Source organism: Dysidea avara, chromosome 3 (genome assembly GCF_963678975.1).
Source record: "Dysidea avara chromosome 3, odDysAvar1.4, whole genome shotgun sequence".
NCBI classification, from domain to species: Eukaryota; Metazoa; Porifera; class Demospongiae; order Dictyoceratida; family Dysideidae; genus Dysidea; species Dysidea avara.
In genome coordinates this window covers 11,098,198-11,112,923 of record NC_089274.1, presented here as the reverse complement: position 1 = coordinate 11,112,923, position 14,726 = coordinate 11,098,198, and the positions used below count along the sequence as shown (strand labels likewise).

At 38.3% G+C, this 14,726-nt stretch overlaps 1 long non-coding RNA gene across 2 annotated transcripts; it reads left to right on the top strand.

Moving 5' to 3' along the window:
• LOC136251723 (uncharacterized) lies at nucleotides 1–9,175 on the top strand. 2 transcript variants are annotated; one of them, XR_010699167.1, is made up of 5 exons: nucleotides 1–113; nucleotides 4,930–5,000; nucleotides 5,062–5,288; nucleotides 6,648–6,803; nucleotides 8,894–9,175. It is a non-coding gene; the product is annotated as an uncharacterized lncRNA (long non-coding RNA). The 2 variants fall into 2 exon arrangements; XR_010699168.1 differs by having other exon boundaries at nucleotides 52–125.
• Nucleotides 9,176–14,726: the final 5,551 nt, after the last annotated feature.

The window sequence follows — 14,726 nt, the reverse complement described above, 5'->3', positions numbered from 1 at the left end:
CTTTCCGTGCACGTGGGACAGACCCGCCCTACACATGTGGTGCGCACTAGTGGCAGGATTGATCGGGATTGATTGACTGCATGATTCCAGGACAGACCATTGAGTGCCTATAGGTGAGTCTTGAGGTGAATTCAGTCGGTTTTCTTTTTTTTTTTTTTTTTTTTTTTTATATATATATATTTTTTCTTTTTTACAGTACATAATAAACAAAAACAAACTATAATAAACAAAAACAAATTATCTTACATATGGGCCTCAGCGACCTGCACTGCAATCGGTGCCTCAGCAATGGGACAGCGCAAACTGGACCTGGCACCGCGAATGCACATAATTGCAGACCTCAACAAAGAGAAGCTCAATTTGCATCTCAGCCATCCCATCACTATTCCGTAGGAAAGACTGTGCTTTGCACTCAAAAGGTTGGCCAATCTCTTATAAAACTGAGTAGCAGCATCACCCATTCCACCAGTAGTGGTAAAAATTAAGGGAGTAAATGAGGCATTCTCTACTTCATGAACCCGTTGTTGGTATTCACGTCTCTTTTCCTTGTCATGACGTCGGTATGCAGAATGTAGGGGTTGATTTGAGGGTGCACTAGGGTTAAAAATTCTGACATCAAAGTATGACCTCTCAAACCGTCCTCCCCAAAAACCATTAGCTGCAATGTCAAGCCTTGCGTTATCATCACGATTAGCTGTTTTGTATTGAAGGGTCTCACCAGAAAGAGGCTGAAGGTGGGGGTCGGTTTTCTTCGTGCGAGCACGCTATATACTGATGCTCAGCTACCGCCATGCCTGCCTACATGTAATGTGCTTTTTTGCAAGTTAGTCAGTGTAGTCGCATGAGTCCGAGGTATACGTAATTGTATGTTGTGTTTTGAACATGTTTACTCCCCCCGTGGTAGCTACTGGTGCTATAAGCTTAATTAAATGACACTGCGAGAGGTGATAATAGTGGTGTCACGTAGGTACGCACTGTCAGTAAGTAGACTATATTGTAGTGAGATCTGCGACCGCTGTCAAAGTCTTGACCAGCTGAAATTTCGCTTTGATCTGTGACTAAGAGCCTTTTTCAATGCTTGGCCGGTGACCTAGCGACGATATTTCAGTACTTTTCGAGGCCATCATGCTTTTCGATTGTGGTTCGGAAATTTTTGACCGTTGACTTGGCACGAATTTGGTGGCCTTGGCCTGAATTTGATGGCCTTGGCCTTTGACTTAAACTGATACACAAATCTGGTGACAACAGTGACTCTTCCAACTTTCGTTCAATTGCACTCACATCAGTGGTGGGGAAGCTGCTGCACAAAATCATCAGTCGTCGTCTTGAAGCATACCTAAGAGCGCCTGAATGATCGCTTTGAATCCTAGTGTCCAAAAGGGATTTGTTACTGGCTTGCCAGACATATTTATGTTGTCTCTGCAATTATGCAGGATGCCCTTTCTGACAAGAGGCCTCTGATGATGACATTTCTTGACTTAAAGATACTTTTGGATCTGTGTCACACCACTTGATTTTTGACAAGTTACATGCTATTAAAGTGCCACTGCCCTTTATTCAGTCCTTCTACTCAGGACTATCAGTCATCATAACTAGTAAGAATTAATTGGCAAACAGAACCAATACCATTCAGGAGAGGTGTTTTCCAAGGGGATACTTTATCCCCTGTAATATTTCTACTTGCCTTTAACCCTTTACTCAAATTAGCTGAATCATTAAACCATCCGTATGGCTACTTTTTAAACTTCCAATTGAGGGATCAGAGAAACTCTCTCCTTTAGACTCCTACACATATGTGAAGTGGACTGAAGCCAGTGATGAACCTCCTGGGTGATACAGGACACGTGTAGATGAATATTTTTGGAAAAGTCCTGTAAGATTGTTTATGACGACCAACTGCAAGACGAATTCCTTATTTCAGTAGTTGTTTCCCTTTGTGAAATTGAATGGAAATCCTGTTCTAAGAGAGCTAGGAAGTTTGTGCCCATTGATAGAGATCTCTTCTCTACTAAACCTAATTGAAAACCTTCTGTAAGGTTTATCAATTCAATGGAACATTCTCTCAAGGGATATGCTGACGATGTTACCTTGCTCTCAAGCGATTACAAATCTGTGCTGCAATCATTGGATATTAGAGCTACGGATATTGACCTATGTTTCAAGTCCTCTAAATGTATCTCATTTTTGTTTGATGGTTCCAAACTCTTACTTCAAGGGATACCTTTGTCCAAGGGATCAACACGATCAATCACTGAGGGGCAAACCTAATTTTTGGGAAAGTTTATTGATGTATCCTTATGTGCAACCAAGAAGGCTGCAGGTAAACATTTGACTGATTTGCTAACTGCAACCGACTTACTTCCTATACGTGGTGAATATAAACTCTGGATTTACAGGAACTATGTCATCTCCTTACTGGATTCCATTTGTTTGTAGATGCAGTTTCAAGCTGGACTATTTCAAGGTTAGAGTCCATTGCCACTCGTTTCCTCAAGAAATGGCTTAAGTTGCCCCATAGTACTTCTAGAGTTATACTATACTGCCCAGGGGTTTGTTATCCCAGTATTACTCATGTATCCAGGGAGGAAAAGCTCAGTCTGCTGCCCTGTGTCAGTGCTACTTCTGATCCTAGGCTTCAGGAGTTAGGCCTACAGCTACACCTTGGGAATGTTGCTTTGCAGATTAACGGCAATGAATACTCCATCTTGGCCAATGCACGGAAGCAGCTATCTGTTTTACCATCTGCTCGTTCCCTGTATTTAAAAGCTAAAACTCAACTTACACAGTACAATAAATCTCAAAGTGAAAATTACTTGCAAACACTCACTGTCCAATCCAAGTTTGGTATATAGCTCTGCTGAATTGGAAAGCCCCTGCAAGACTTGGAATAGGCTACTGGCTGGGTTTCATCCTGGCCAACTACCATTTCTCTTACGTGCCGCTTCTGATACACTCCCCACTGCCATAAATCTGCGGAGGTGGTCAATACAATGTGATGCAAAATGTTTATTATGTGAGTCTCCCGACCCACAACAGCACATGTCTTGAATGGTTGCCCTGTTGCATTAAATCAGCAGCGTTACACTTATCATCATAACCAGGTGCTCTCTGCTCTAGCCTCTATGCTTACTAAGGATTTTGCTGACTGTCTATCTATTCAAGTGTTTGCTGACTTGCATAACCACTGGGCCTGTGAAAGCACCTCAAGCTACCATTCCAACTCCAATTCTGATAACTCCATCTCGCCCTGATATTGTTGTGCACAATTCGCAAGTCCATTCTGTTGCTATGTTGGAATTGACCTGTCCACTAGACTCTGTCCATCATTTAGAATCAGCACGGAATAGAAAGCAATCGAAAGTTGAATATTAACATTTATTGGCAGAATGTGACAGATTAAATATCTCCAGTTATTATGGAACTCGAAATTTCAACACATGGCCATAACCAACCAGCCTCCATTGGAAACTACCTTAATTTCATCAAATGTTCCAACCCTACCAGAACTATCCCCAAATCTACTGTATATAAGGAAATGTTTAGATGATGCTGCCTACCAAAGTATTCTAGCCTCTGAGAGGGTATTTTTGGCTAGGAATAATAAAGAGTGGCTGGATGTGACTATTATTAACTAATTTATATAGCTTCTTTTTATTTTATTTTTATATTCACACCCTTGCCATGCCCACGTAGGTTCTTCCTTAGGACCATACACATGGTCACATGTGACTGAGAACTATCATACTTTCTGTAATTTATGTATTTTCATCATTTAATAATTGATGGTTTTCTCTTTTGATCGCAGTCACAGATCTACCTACAGTGAGTGCCTGTATGTCACCTCCTTGCACTGACTTGCAGGCACCCTTGCCCAGATTTTATTGAAGTTGAGAGTTGTCTTAGCTGGTAGAGGTAGGAAAGAGCTGACAGTGTTATTGTCTAGCTTGTAAAGTGTGCAAGTAATCAATAAGCTTATGAGTAGCTAATAGCTCTTGTGCACCTCGTTGTGCACTCAGTAGTATGAGGTACCATTGTATTTGGTAATCCCAGTCAGTTGAGTATAGGATGATCTGGAGTTTTTTAAACACAGTGGCTTACATGCTATACTGTAGTAGGGTGAGTTGCTGGCAATAATGATACGTAATAAAAGGACATAAGCCCCCATAATTATTTTCTCTTCTGAATAGTAGTAGCTACGTATGGCTGAACTCATGCCAGATAATATGGTGATAGACAGGGTAACATTGAAATCTGATTGGCGATGTATAGGGATTTAGTTCTCATTAATAAATAATTTGTGAATAGTGAAAGAGTGTTATTTGTGATTATAATTTTCAATAAAATATTGCATGAGGCCCACCCATCCACTCCCCCTGGATCAGTTCCTTTGACATAATTATAACCTAGACATTGATGATGCATCCACACTGATTTGAGTCTCATTCCTTGAGTAGTTTGAGATGTGATAGTAGGATTGGTATAGAGATTAGCCGTAATCTGTGGCTATGCCTATATTAGTATGTAGTAAAAAAATAGGACAACCATGGTACCCCACACGAGCTACTATATATATTTATTATCAGATTTTTGATTTGTAAAAGTTATTTCTGTAAGTTCTTGCTGAATGTGTACATTAAACAAATAGCAAGCTATACAGCTAATTGCAGTTACAAGTTTACAGAATTATAAAACAATATCTTCAGTGTAGCGGTACAATTACTATACAGTCTGTGTTTAGCCTAAGTATGTACATACATATACTGTATATACTCTATAAACTGTGTTGTAAATTTTGAATCTGTAAGCTTTTATCCAAAATACTGGAAACATTTTACATGTTTTCATGAAGTTACTGCAATAATATGAGCTTGCTTAATTATTTTCACTCATGTATTGCTATAATTATGCAGCTTATAACTCCAAATTTAGGATGACAGATATTGCAGAGTCTATTCCACTACTTTCTGCTGATGAAGCAAACAATGAAGATGGTGAACAAAGTATGGTTTCAATGATCAAGAAAACTATTGGTGTTATCTTACACATGCAATTTCCATGCAGCCATGTTGCGCCAAGTCACTGATTTTGAAGGTATTTCATCTAATTCTTCTGATTTCAACACTGTTATAGATGACATGCCAAATTTTCGACCTGTTCAACCACCATCTTATAATCAACTACCAAGAACTGCTCCAGATTACTCTCACGGTTTGAGTCACAGTACGAATATTCAGCACCCTCAGGTTAACAGTAGCAACCACCAATTGCAAGCTGTCATTACAAACCAGGTATTAAAGTCTTGTTTGTGTATAATCTAATAAAGCATGTATATACATTCCCATACTAAAATTGATTAGCTGATTGTGCAATAATATAATGCAGTAGTTGATAGTATGCATAGTCTAAAAATTTTTATACTGCTATGTTACATTGTATGACAATATTTCAACACTTTATTTATTTCATCACCTAGGTGATATACGGAATAGTATGATGGAAACAATTATATACATTTTTTTAACCTTTGGCAGGTTTATGTAAAGGTGTCACTCCCACAAAAATAAAATAAAACTAAACGGCTACACATAATTATGTATATGTGACCAGATTTTACAAAACCGATCCAAATCGCACATCAGGCAAAATCAAACTAACACCATCAGCAGATAGCTACACTATCGTACTACTAGTATTGACCCTCAATACTACTCAAACTACATGAGGCTGGTTTTAACAGATGTCTTTTCTGGGTGGTGTGGAGTGCTCAAATGGCGGTTTCAGGCCTTGTGAAGGACCTGGCTTGGCAAGAATCAGTGGTTTACTGGTGGACAGCCTTATAATGTTGGCCAGACGTGTTCTCTGTAGATTTTGCTACATATCAGCCACTAAGGAGCCAGCACAGCCCTATATTCTCGTGTCTGGACTCCAATTGTGGTCTGCCTCCATTTTGAGGTCTATCTCTTTCCCTCCCTGCCACCCCCCACCCTCCACCCCTTTGTGAGTACTCGTGATACTACTTCGCTCGTCCAACTGCTCAGATTTTCTATCTTATTTGGCGGGAAACTCTACAAGCAACTACAAGTACTGGAAGTGGCCTGAAAGATAACAGATTGATGCATCTTTTGTGTAAATTTCATACGTGTGCTTGCTATCCTTGGAGAGTTATGCTGGCTTCAATTTTTAAAACCATTTATCTCAAAACTTCTAATGTGCGATTTGGATCGTTTTTCCAAAATCCAGTCACATATACTGCGCTGATTTTATTGCTAAGTCTATACTTTGCTTTTATGGCCATGTCTCAGGCTGTGATATACAAAAGACATTCAATTATCTTTATTTAGAAAATACTGTCTCTATACGTAGATTAAAAACAGCTACGTATGTATACTTTCCTGTTTGACTACATTTAGCAGAGCTCCTGCAAGCTGAAAGTTGCTTTCCAATTCCTCCTTTAAAGTCCACAATATTTTCCATGGTAAATGAGTAATGGTTGCTAATCTTATGAAGCTTGATATCCTCTATGAGTTACTACCGGTAGTATTTCTATATAGATCTACACGGTATACAGTATATAGACAGGCATTACAGTTATACATACATGTATAAAAGTACTTGTATATATACATTTAAATATTACCTCTCAATAGCCAACCACAGGTGGTGTACAACAGGAGACTGATGCCACAGCATCATATTATTCTACTAATGTGAGAGCATGTCTTGTTTTCCTCTTTGTGTGGTCCTGCCTTACGTGTCTATTATGTTGGCCACTGGCAATCACATCCTGCTGCCTAACTGGATATGTAAGTGTGTATCATATACTTTACATATAACCATGCAGGGGCATAGGGAGGGGGGTTCAAATGATTTCAGGAAGCACCCTTTCCAAAAGTTTCAGCAGGAATCTAGCACACCAATTAAGTTTGGCAACACAAAAGTTAGTGAGTAACAATGTGCAGTACAGCACAACAATTTATAGTGACATAGAACTTACGTTCATCTCTCAGGGAAGGACCCAAAGATCGGATATGAGCCCTCTTGAACGTTTTAAAAAATCAAGATACTCTGGTAGAGCAGTCACTAATCAAGCAGTCAAGTGTATCTATAGCTAGTAGTAATAATATGAGAAAGGAACTTTGTATATGTTAAAGTGATTATGTAGAATAAATTTCAGGGATTTTCATTAAGGAAGAAATAGCATTATGAACATGGTGATGCAAAACTGAGTATAATTATTAGCTTATATGCACAACTAAGGTCTGCAGCTTTATAGACCTCCTGTATTCATATCATACAGTTGGGTGTACAGGACATATCCTCGATCCACTTCATTGTACTTTGATTGTTTAATTCATCCATAAAAATATGAATGTTGTATTCAAAGTCCTTACAGCCCCAGAACACGATGCTGGTAATTTGTGCTTCTCCCTGGCTACACCCCTGCTATGTTGTTGTACTGATTTTTGTGTAATTTCCTGATTAGAGCAAGTATCTGATGTAGGACTGAAATGAAGGTGGAATTTTATCTACCAAGGTTTTGTGGTATAGGTTTTGGGCTTATATTATACATCTGGTCAGTAATTATTAGCATTACTGATTAATGTATAATGTTATACTTGGTCTCAAACTTTGCTGGAGCAGTACAACTTTGCTGCAGCAGTATGGGCTTTAGTGCAACATAATACAATGAAACATCAAATGTAGGTCAAATGTATAATAGCTGCTACAAAGAATCAGCTGGTTTGATGTCAATAGCTTTGGAGGAACTAAAACCTCCAACCTTTTGATCCAGCCTTGTAAAATATTATACAGATGTACATGTCATATGATTTTATGCATACACAGATTCCTGTGGCATATAATTAAAGTACATCGAGTGTGATTAACTGGAGGTCAATATATGTACTTTAGACAGGCTGGTTTATTTTAGTTGAAATTTTTACCTTCTAAGTTAACCAAAAACGTTGGATTTAACCAGCTGAAAAGCTGATCATTTCAAGCTTTATGGGTTTTTTGAACTCTTGTCCCTATGTGTACGTCAATATTCTAACATAAAAAAATCACGATAGCTATAGGTGGAGTGCTACACCCTGTATGCCAGTAAAATGATAAGATATTACAGGTGGAGATCTAAAAAAAAGCTTTATTCCTGAAAATAGATTGTTATACCTGTAGTTGAATGCAAACTAATGTCATCAGTGGATATATTCTATACTAAAAGATTAATAATTTAATTGCAAAATTGTATTTACTTTAAAAGGGGAAGTGAACCTTGTATGTGGTATAGGTGAACCTTGTTCAGGGGCTTCTAGTATAGCACTGCTCTACTCACAATTATTTGATGTGGTAAAAAGAATAAATATAATTAAATAATCAACTTTAATTTTCGTAGCAAATCAAAAATTTTACTGCTGTACTTTATTATGCTGGGGAAAGTACTGTTGTTATAATGTATGGTCCTTTGATTAATTCCTTCTAAACTGTTATTAATGTGCTTTGCACCTGTTTGATCAAACATATGTATACATTATATATGTACTAGCACCAGTACCTGCTGTATCATGCAGGTCAGTTTCTATACATGGCCAGTTGTAGCCTGTGTTACCAAATTAAATTTTCATACACAAAGATGCACTCATCACCTATTATTAAATACATTGTATAATACACACTAGTGATGTGCAATATACCAAAAAAGTATCGACATATCAAGCAATAATTTTTCCAATACCGATATCGTATCAAATCTCAATATTTTATAACCTACATCAATATTATTGTATAGTCAATACACACACACACATGCATGCACGCACATACACACGCATGCGCGCGCGCGCGCACACACACACACACACACACACACACACACATAAATTACTTCTCTCTACAGGCAATACGTTCCATCGATAGAGGTGAAGACCCAAATGCACTGATGATTGGAGCAATCATAACAATAGCAATTAGTGTGGTTGTTGGCGTCCCTCTGACTGCAGTGATTGTGGTACAAAAAGTGTATGGTGAAGACATATGTTTTATTTTTTACTGTGTTTAAAGCTAACAATCCATTGTGCATGTATTTTGCATCATTTTTACAGTAAATTGTGTATACAGAACTACATTTTTTTTTTTAAGATATCACAGTTTCATAAATATAAAAACTGCACTAGATTAGTACATGAGTCAACACCATGGCAGCTTGGTCTCCATTCCTTGTACTCAGAAGCTATGAATACGAAGTGATTTAATTGCCACATACATATTGATAAATAATATTAGTGATATAAATTTTTTCCTTCTTTATCCTGAACAAAAACTTACCAACAAGCGGACATGACCTATAACCATTTGCACATTTGCAACTAAGACAGAAATATTCACTTTTTTGAATTGTGTGATTGACCCTTAGAATACTCCAGATTATGTTGTAACTGCTATCAATCCCAATGATTTTAAGAATAAAATTGCATAATTGATAACTATTGGACCGGAACTGGATATAGACACAATCAAAGGCCCTGTAGCTCATATTTAATTGTATGTAATGTCCATTGACATAATTATACTGTAGACAGTGGAACTCCCTCACCACTTTTATTTGTCAATGTTTGTAGATTGAGACACTCTAATTGAGCGGTCAACTTACTTTAGAACAAGTCAGATTTTATATACAGTATGTAATATTAAATTCTTGGAAAAAATAGTTTTAATTTAAAGTATTGGTGCATGATTCTATACTGTTTACATGCTCTAATTAAACTTTCCTTAAGTCTTGGTTTGGTATCTTGTAGTGTATTTACACTAATAATATTCCCAATTTTATAGCAGCAATGCACACATTTTCTACATGGCTGTGAAGTAAAGTTTCTTGTTAAAGTACTTGTATATGTATATCTGTTGATTTTCTATATAATCATAATGTTGATATGATACATACTGTGTGTATAGTAGTTACACTAGTATATTGTGTTTGTGTAACCACTGATGCCATGCATGTAATTTCTGTCACTGTGTAACACAATGCACTACCAAAACAGAATTATGTTCTGGCCTTTGAAGTTGGCATTTGAGAATCGAGTGAACGCATATCAAGTGTGGCTTAATGTGTTTTATAGGCAACAATATAAATTTTAAAACATCGGGAGTCCATTACCACTGATCATGTAACAATACTGCTCAGTATAGCCAACACAATCATTCTTATATGGTTGAATCCTATGGCTTTTGAATTTTTCATCTTCATGTAGTACAAAACTATACTCGCTACCTAAACATTTTAATTATTCACAAAAGGTTAACTGAAATGACCATACACCAATTGCAATAAGTTGATCATTTAATTCACACATTAGCCGAGTGACCATAATTATTTTGGAAAACCATCCTTTTCCTCACATGGCAAAATTTGTAGAAAAACTCGATTGAAAATTTTAGCAATTGTCTTAAAATATAACTACACATTTGGGTAAAGCGACTATTAAATTCTTGCTGTGAAGTTTCACACCCATACCTTCTTTTAGCTAGGAGATATGGACGATTATATCACACCAGTAGCTAGTAATTTCACATGTGTGAGGCACCAATTAACTTACAAATTGGGTGATTTTTTCAGGTTCTGGAATGGTTAAACTAAGTTTTGAGACAATGATATATACATGCCATTTAATTACAGAAAAGTACAAAGAATACTTGACTCCAGAGGGACCTGGACCACCCAGGCCCAGGACTGAGCATCAATACTCTAATAGAGCAGTCAAGATCAAGATACATACACTAATGGAGTAGTCACAGTATTCAGAGAAGCAATGTATCAAGCCACGTATGTGTAGTTATAAATAAGGACATATAGCTAGTTGGTGGGAGGGCAGTTATTGTCACATGTGTCAGCAGGTAGTTACTTGTTTTTTGGTCTTCAGCTTACAGCTAGGCCCTGGCATCACCAAAGTCTGGCTTCGCCTCTGCTTGATCAACTGTCAGAAATCTTTTTTATGTATTTTAGATGGTAGAAATTAAAGCATTCGTCAACAAAAATGATTTGTCACCACTTGCTCCACTTAATCACTCACAGAACTCAATGTATTACTATAAAACTTGGTATTTGACTATATCTATTTTGACACAAGATAGATAAGCCCACAATGCCTCAATTGAGCTATAAAATGGAAAATTGACCAATGTATAAACAAGTCATGCACCCTGTAGAAAGTTCAGCTACAAATAAGTCACTCTCTAGAGAATTCAGCTACAAACAAGTCACTGTGTGGAAAAGGATGGTTTACCAAAATTAGGGTCATTCATTCCCTAGTGGTTTGCATGCTTGTTGGGTTCATTTAAACCAACTAAATCTGACTTCAGGAAAGCAATAGACTGTATTCCAAATGATGTCACATGAATTTTCTATTTGGGGGGGACTCTTATATTTTCAAGTATTATAACCAATGGCAATTGAGATTTCGAAGGTTGATATTGAGGCTAACAAGCAATTCAAGATATCGAGGCGAAACTACCAGGTTTGGTTATTATAGCAAAGAAACAATAGTATTTCTTCTAAACTTTGAAAACCAGCTGAAAAATTCTAACCTGGCATTAGAGAATAGATTTTATACCCTTATAACTGCACCTGTTAGTTTTTAGGTCAATATCTTCTTCCAGGATTGAATAGTGATTTGAATCTTTTAAAGCCCCATTGGAACTCTCACTCGAAATTGTTAGAATACCCCAAATAGCCGTGGCCATTTTATTTCGTGACGTCATTTGGAATACGGTCTATAGTGTACCCAGAAAGGAGGTGCACCAGGTAGTAATATACCACTTTGACACCTCAGATCAAAGGAAACCACAGGGTTATATATCACATTTTTAGCTAAGTCTAAGTCCTTGCAATTAGGTTAGGTAATCCTAAGGCTGCAGCACACGTTGCTGTCAGACCTTCAGTGCTGGTCACTGTAAAGCGCTAATAACAATAACATATTGGATATCGCCCTGTAGTTAGGGCAATATCATGATATAACCCTGACCACAACTACCTTTGATGCTGAGGCAGCTACAAAGCATCAGTTCCCTTTGATTATTTATATAGAGATGCTTAAAGTTTTGCATTGTGGGTTTGAATTAGAGCTGCTTAGTTAGGGACATTGTTGTAAAGCAAAGAGTCAGCATTGCATAGTTCAGTTACTAAGCATCACTAAATCATTTTTACAATTTGGCAGGGGTGGATCCAGGGGGGGGGGGCTTTGGGGGCTGAAGCCCCCCCCCCCCCCCCCCCCCCCCCTTCACTTTTAGGTTTTACTTGATCAATATGCTGAGTATTATAATGAAATTTTGTCTTAGCATAATTATATGATCACTAATAATACAAATACTCATAAAACCACCTTATAAACATCTTTCCAAGGTATTATCAGTGGATTTATGCTAAAGTTTATGCAACAAGGACCCGGATCAGCACTGGAGGTGTACAAGATTGAGATACTCTAATAGAGCAGTCACCTAACTACTCTAATAGAACATTCACTGGAAGCCAAAGTTTCTAAATATTGTGTATTGGGAACTCTTGTACAAAGGGCTGCTCCAGACTGCTGAGGTAATGCCAATCCCTCAATCAGTGCCAGCTCCTGCAGTCTGCATACAAAGTGTGCTGGACTGACTCCATCTGAAAACAAAGTAGGCCAAAATGGTGCAGATGGCTGGCATACCATGGGCTTGGGTTTCCCTAGCATGTTGGATAACCCTAGGGATTAGTTGAATTGTGAGGCAACAATTAACCTCATCCTTCCAGCTGCACAAGAAATCATCTACTGCTTCAGTAATAGAGCTCCAGTACCTATAGATGGTCAAGCTGTTTATTATTATTATCTGCTGATCATGCGAGGACCCCATTGCCTGTCCACATCGGCAAACAGCACAGGGGTAAACAAGATTCCATCTAAATCTTAGGTAACTGACCAAAATTTCAAATATCTCTTTAACCTACCTTGGACATCAATAACTTTCCCACCAAGTATTGGGGCAGTTCTGAACTCAAGCTCCAATTCCCAAGACTCACTGGCTTGGTCCACAGCCATAAAATCATCTACCTGTGAACCCACGCCAACTGGAGCTGGTCAACAGTTACACTCATCATGCAAGATGCATTTCTCATACTTGTGCATATAAATCAAAAGGATGCATCTTAGGCATCTTAGTGCAGTTGCTCTGCAAGTGGCCCTACCCAGCACATCTGAAGCATGGTCCAATAGTGCGTCCCTTTGGAATCTAATTGGTGACAGAATGACTGGACCAGTTGGGTGGGGATCTTGCAAGCGGAGGGTTTCGTGCACCGCATCCGGTATTCATAGAAGTGGGGTATAGCCCACCTGTAGGGCCACAAAGCCAGTATCAATTTAACAGTGATCATTTTGGCTGAATCCACAAAGCTCCCAGGTAATGAACACACAAGCAAAACAATTGAACCATTTCAGAAGGGGCTAAGAGCAGGTATAAGAACTGTCGCCAATAGACAAAAGCTGATAAAGATTACAGACCACTCAGAGTTTGGCTGGGTAGTGGTGGAAGCCTGCAAGAGTGACAACCTGGCTAGTGACAACGAGGATGAGAAGAGGCTGATCAAGGCGGAGAGGCCATTTCAGAAAGAGCTAAGAACAGGTATAAGAACCGTCGCCAATAGACGAAAGCTGATATTAAAGATTACAGACCACTCAGAGTTTGGCTGGGTAGTGGTGGAAGCCTACAAGAGTGACAACCTGGCTAGTGACAGCAAGGATGAGAAGCGGTTGATCAAGGCAGAGATGGATGACTAGTTGTGCTGCATCATCCTGCCCTGCAGTGACACCTTGCTGGTGAAACTGGTGGATCTTGTGCTGCAGATCAGCTCACAATTGGCGGAGCTCGGTAAGCAGGTCATCAACTTGTTTCACTGTAGTGGGAGCATCATGCAGGCTTGGTTGACATATTAAACACACAGAACAATACAAAAACAATAGCACAGCACTTAGCTTGATTCAAATACTTAATTACTAAACCTATATACGTACGTATATGTGTCATCTTCATTACATCATACCAGCAGGAGCTTATTTTCTGTTTAATTCCCAAGCTCAAATGACAGAAAATGCATGATCCAACTAGTACTGTTATACCAATATGTGTACATGTAATGTTGCTACAGGTTAAAACACACTGATGTGTTTGAACTGATCAAGAGGCACAATCTGTGGCATGCCTTGTTGAATAACCTGATGAACTTGTTAGAACTGGATGTAGAGGTATTTAGTACAAGAAATGCTTTAGTGTGTGCAGTTCATGTTAGTGCATTGCATGCGTGTACGTGTTTTTGTTGTTGAAATGCATACAGTGTAATACGCGGTGTATGCTATTTCTTTATCCAGCAAACTGTGAAAATCCTTGTCTTAAAACGAGAGACCATTTTGGTTAGTACAATGAATTTGTTTTTGTTTTTTTTTTTGTTTTGCGAACAACACTATACTTGTCATACATGTCAGTATGTAGTTTTGTGGGTGTGTGTGCATGTGTGTATACTAATTTTGTATGTTTATGGTACTGTACATGCTAGTTTGTGTACCAACTTGTACACCTGTGTTGAGTAGTTGATGTTTGTGTACTGTACATCCTGTTGTACTCAGCCATCTAAAGTTGTCAAGGAATTGGAGACCCAGGGCAGACCGGACTACCTTCATAAGTTACATCTCTCCTAACACTACACCACA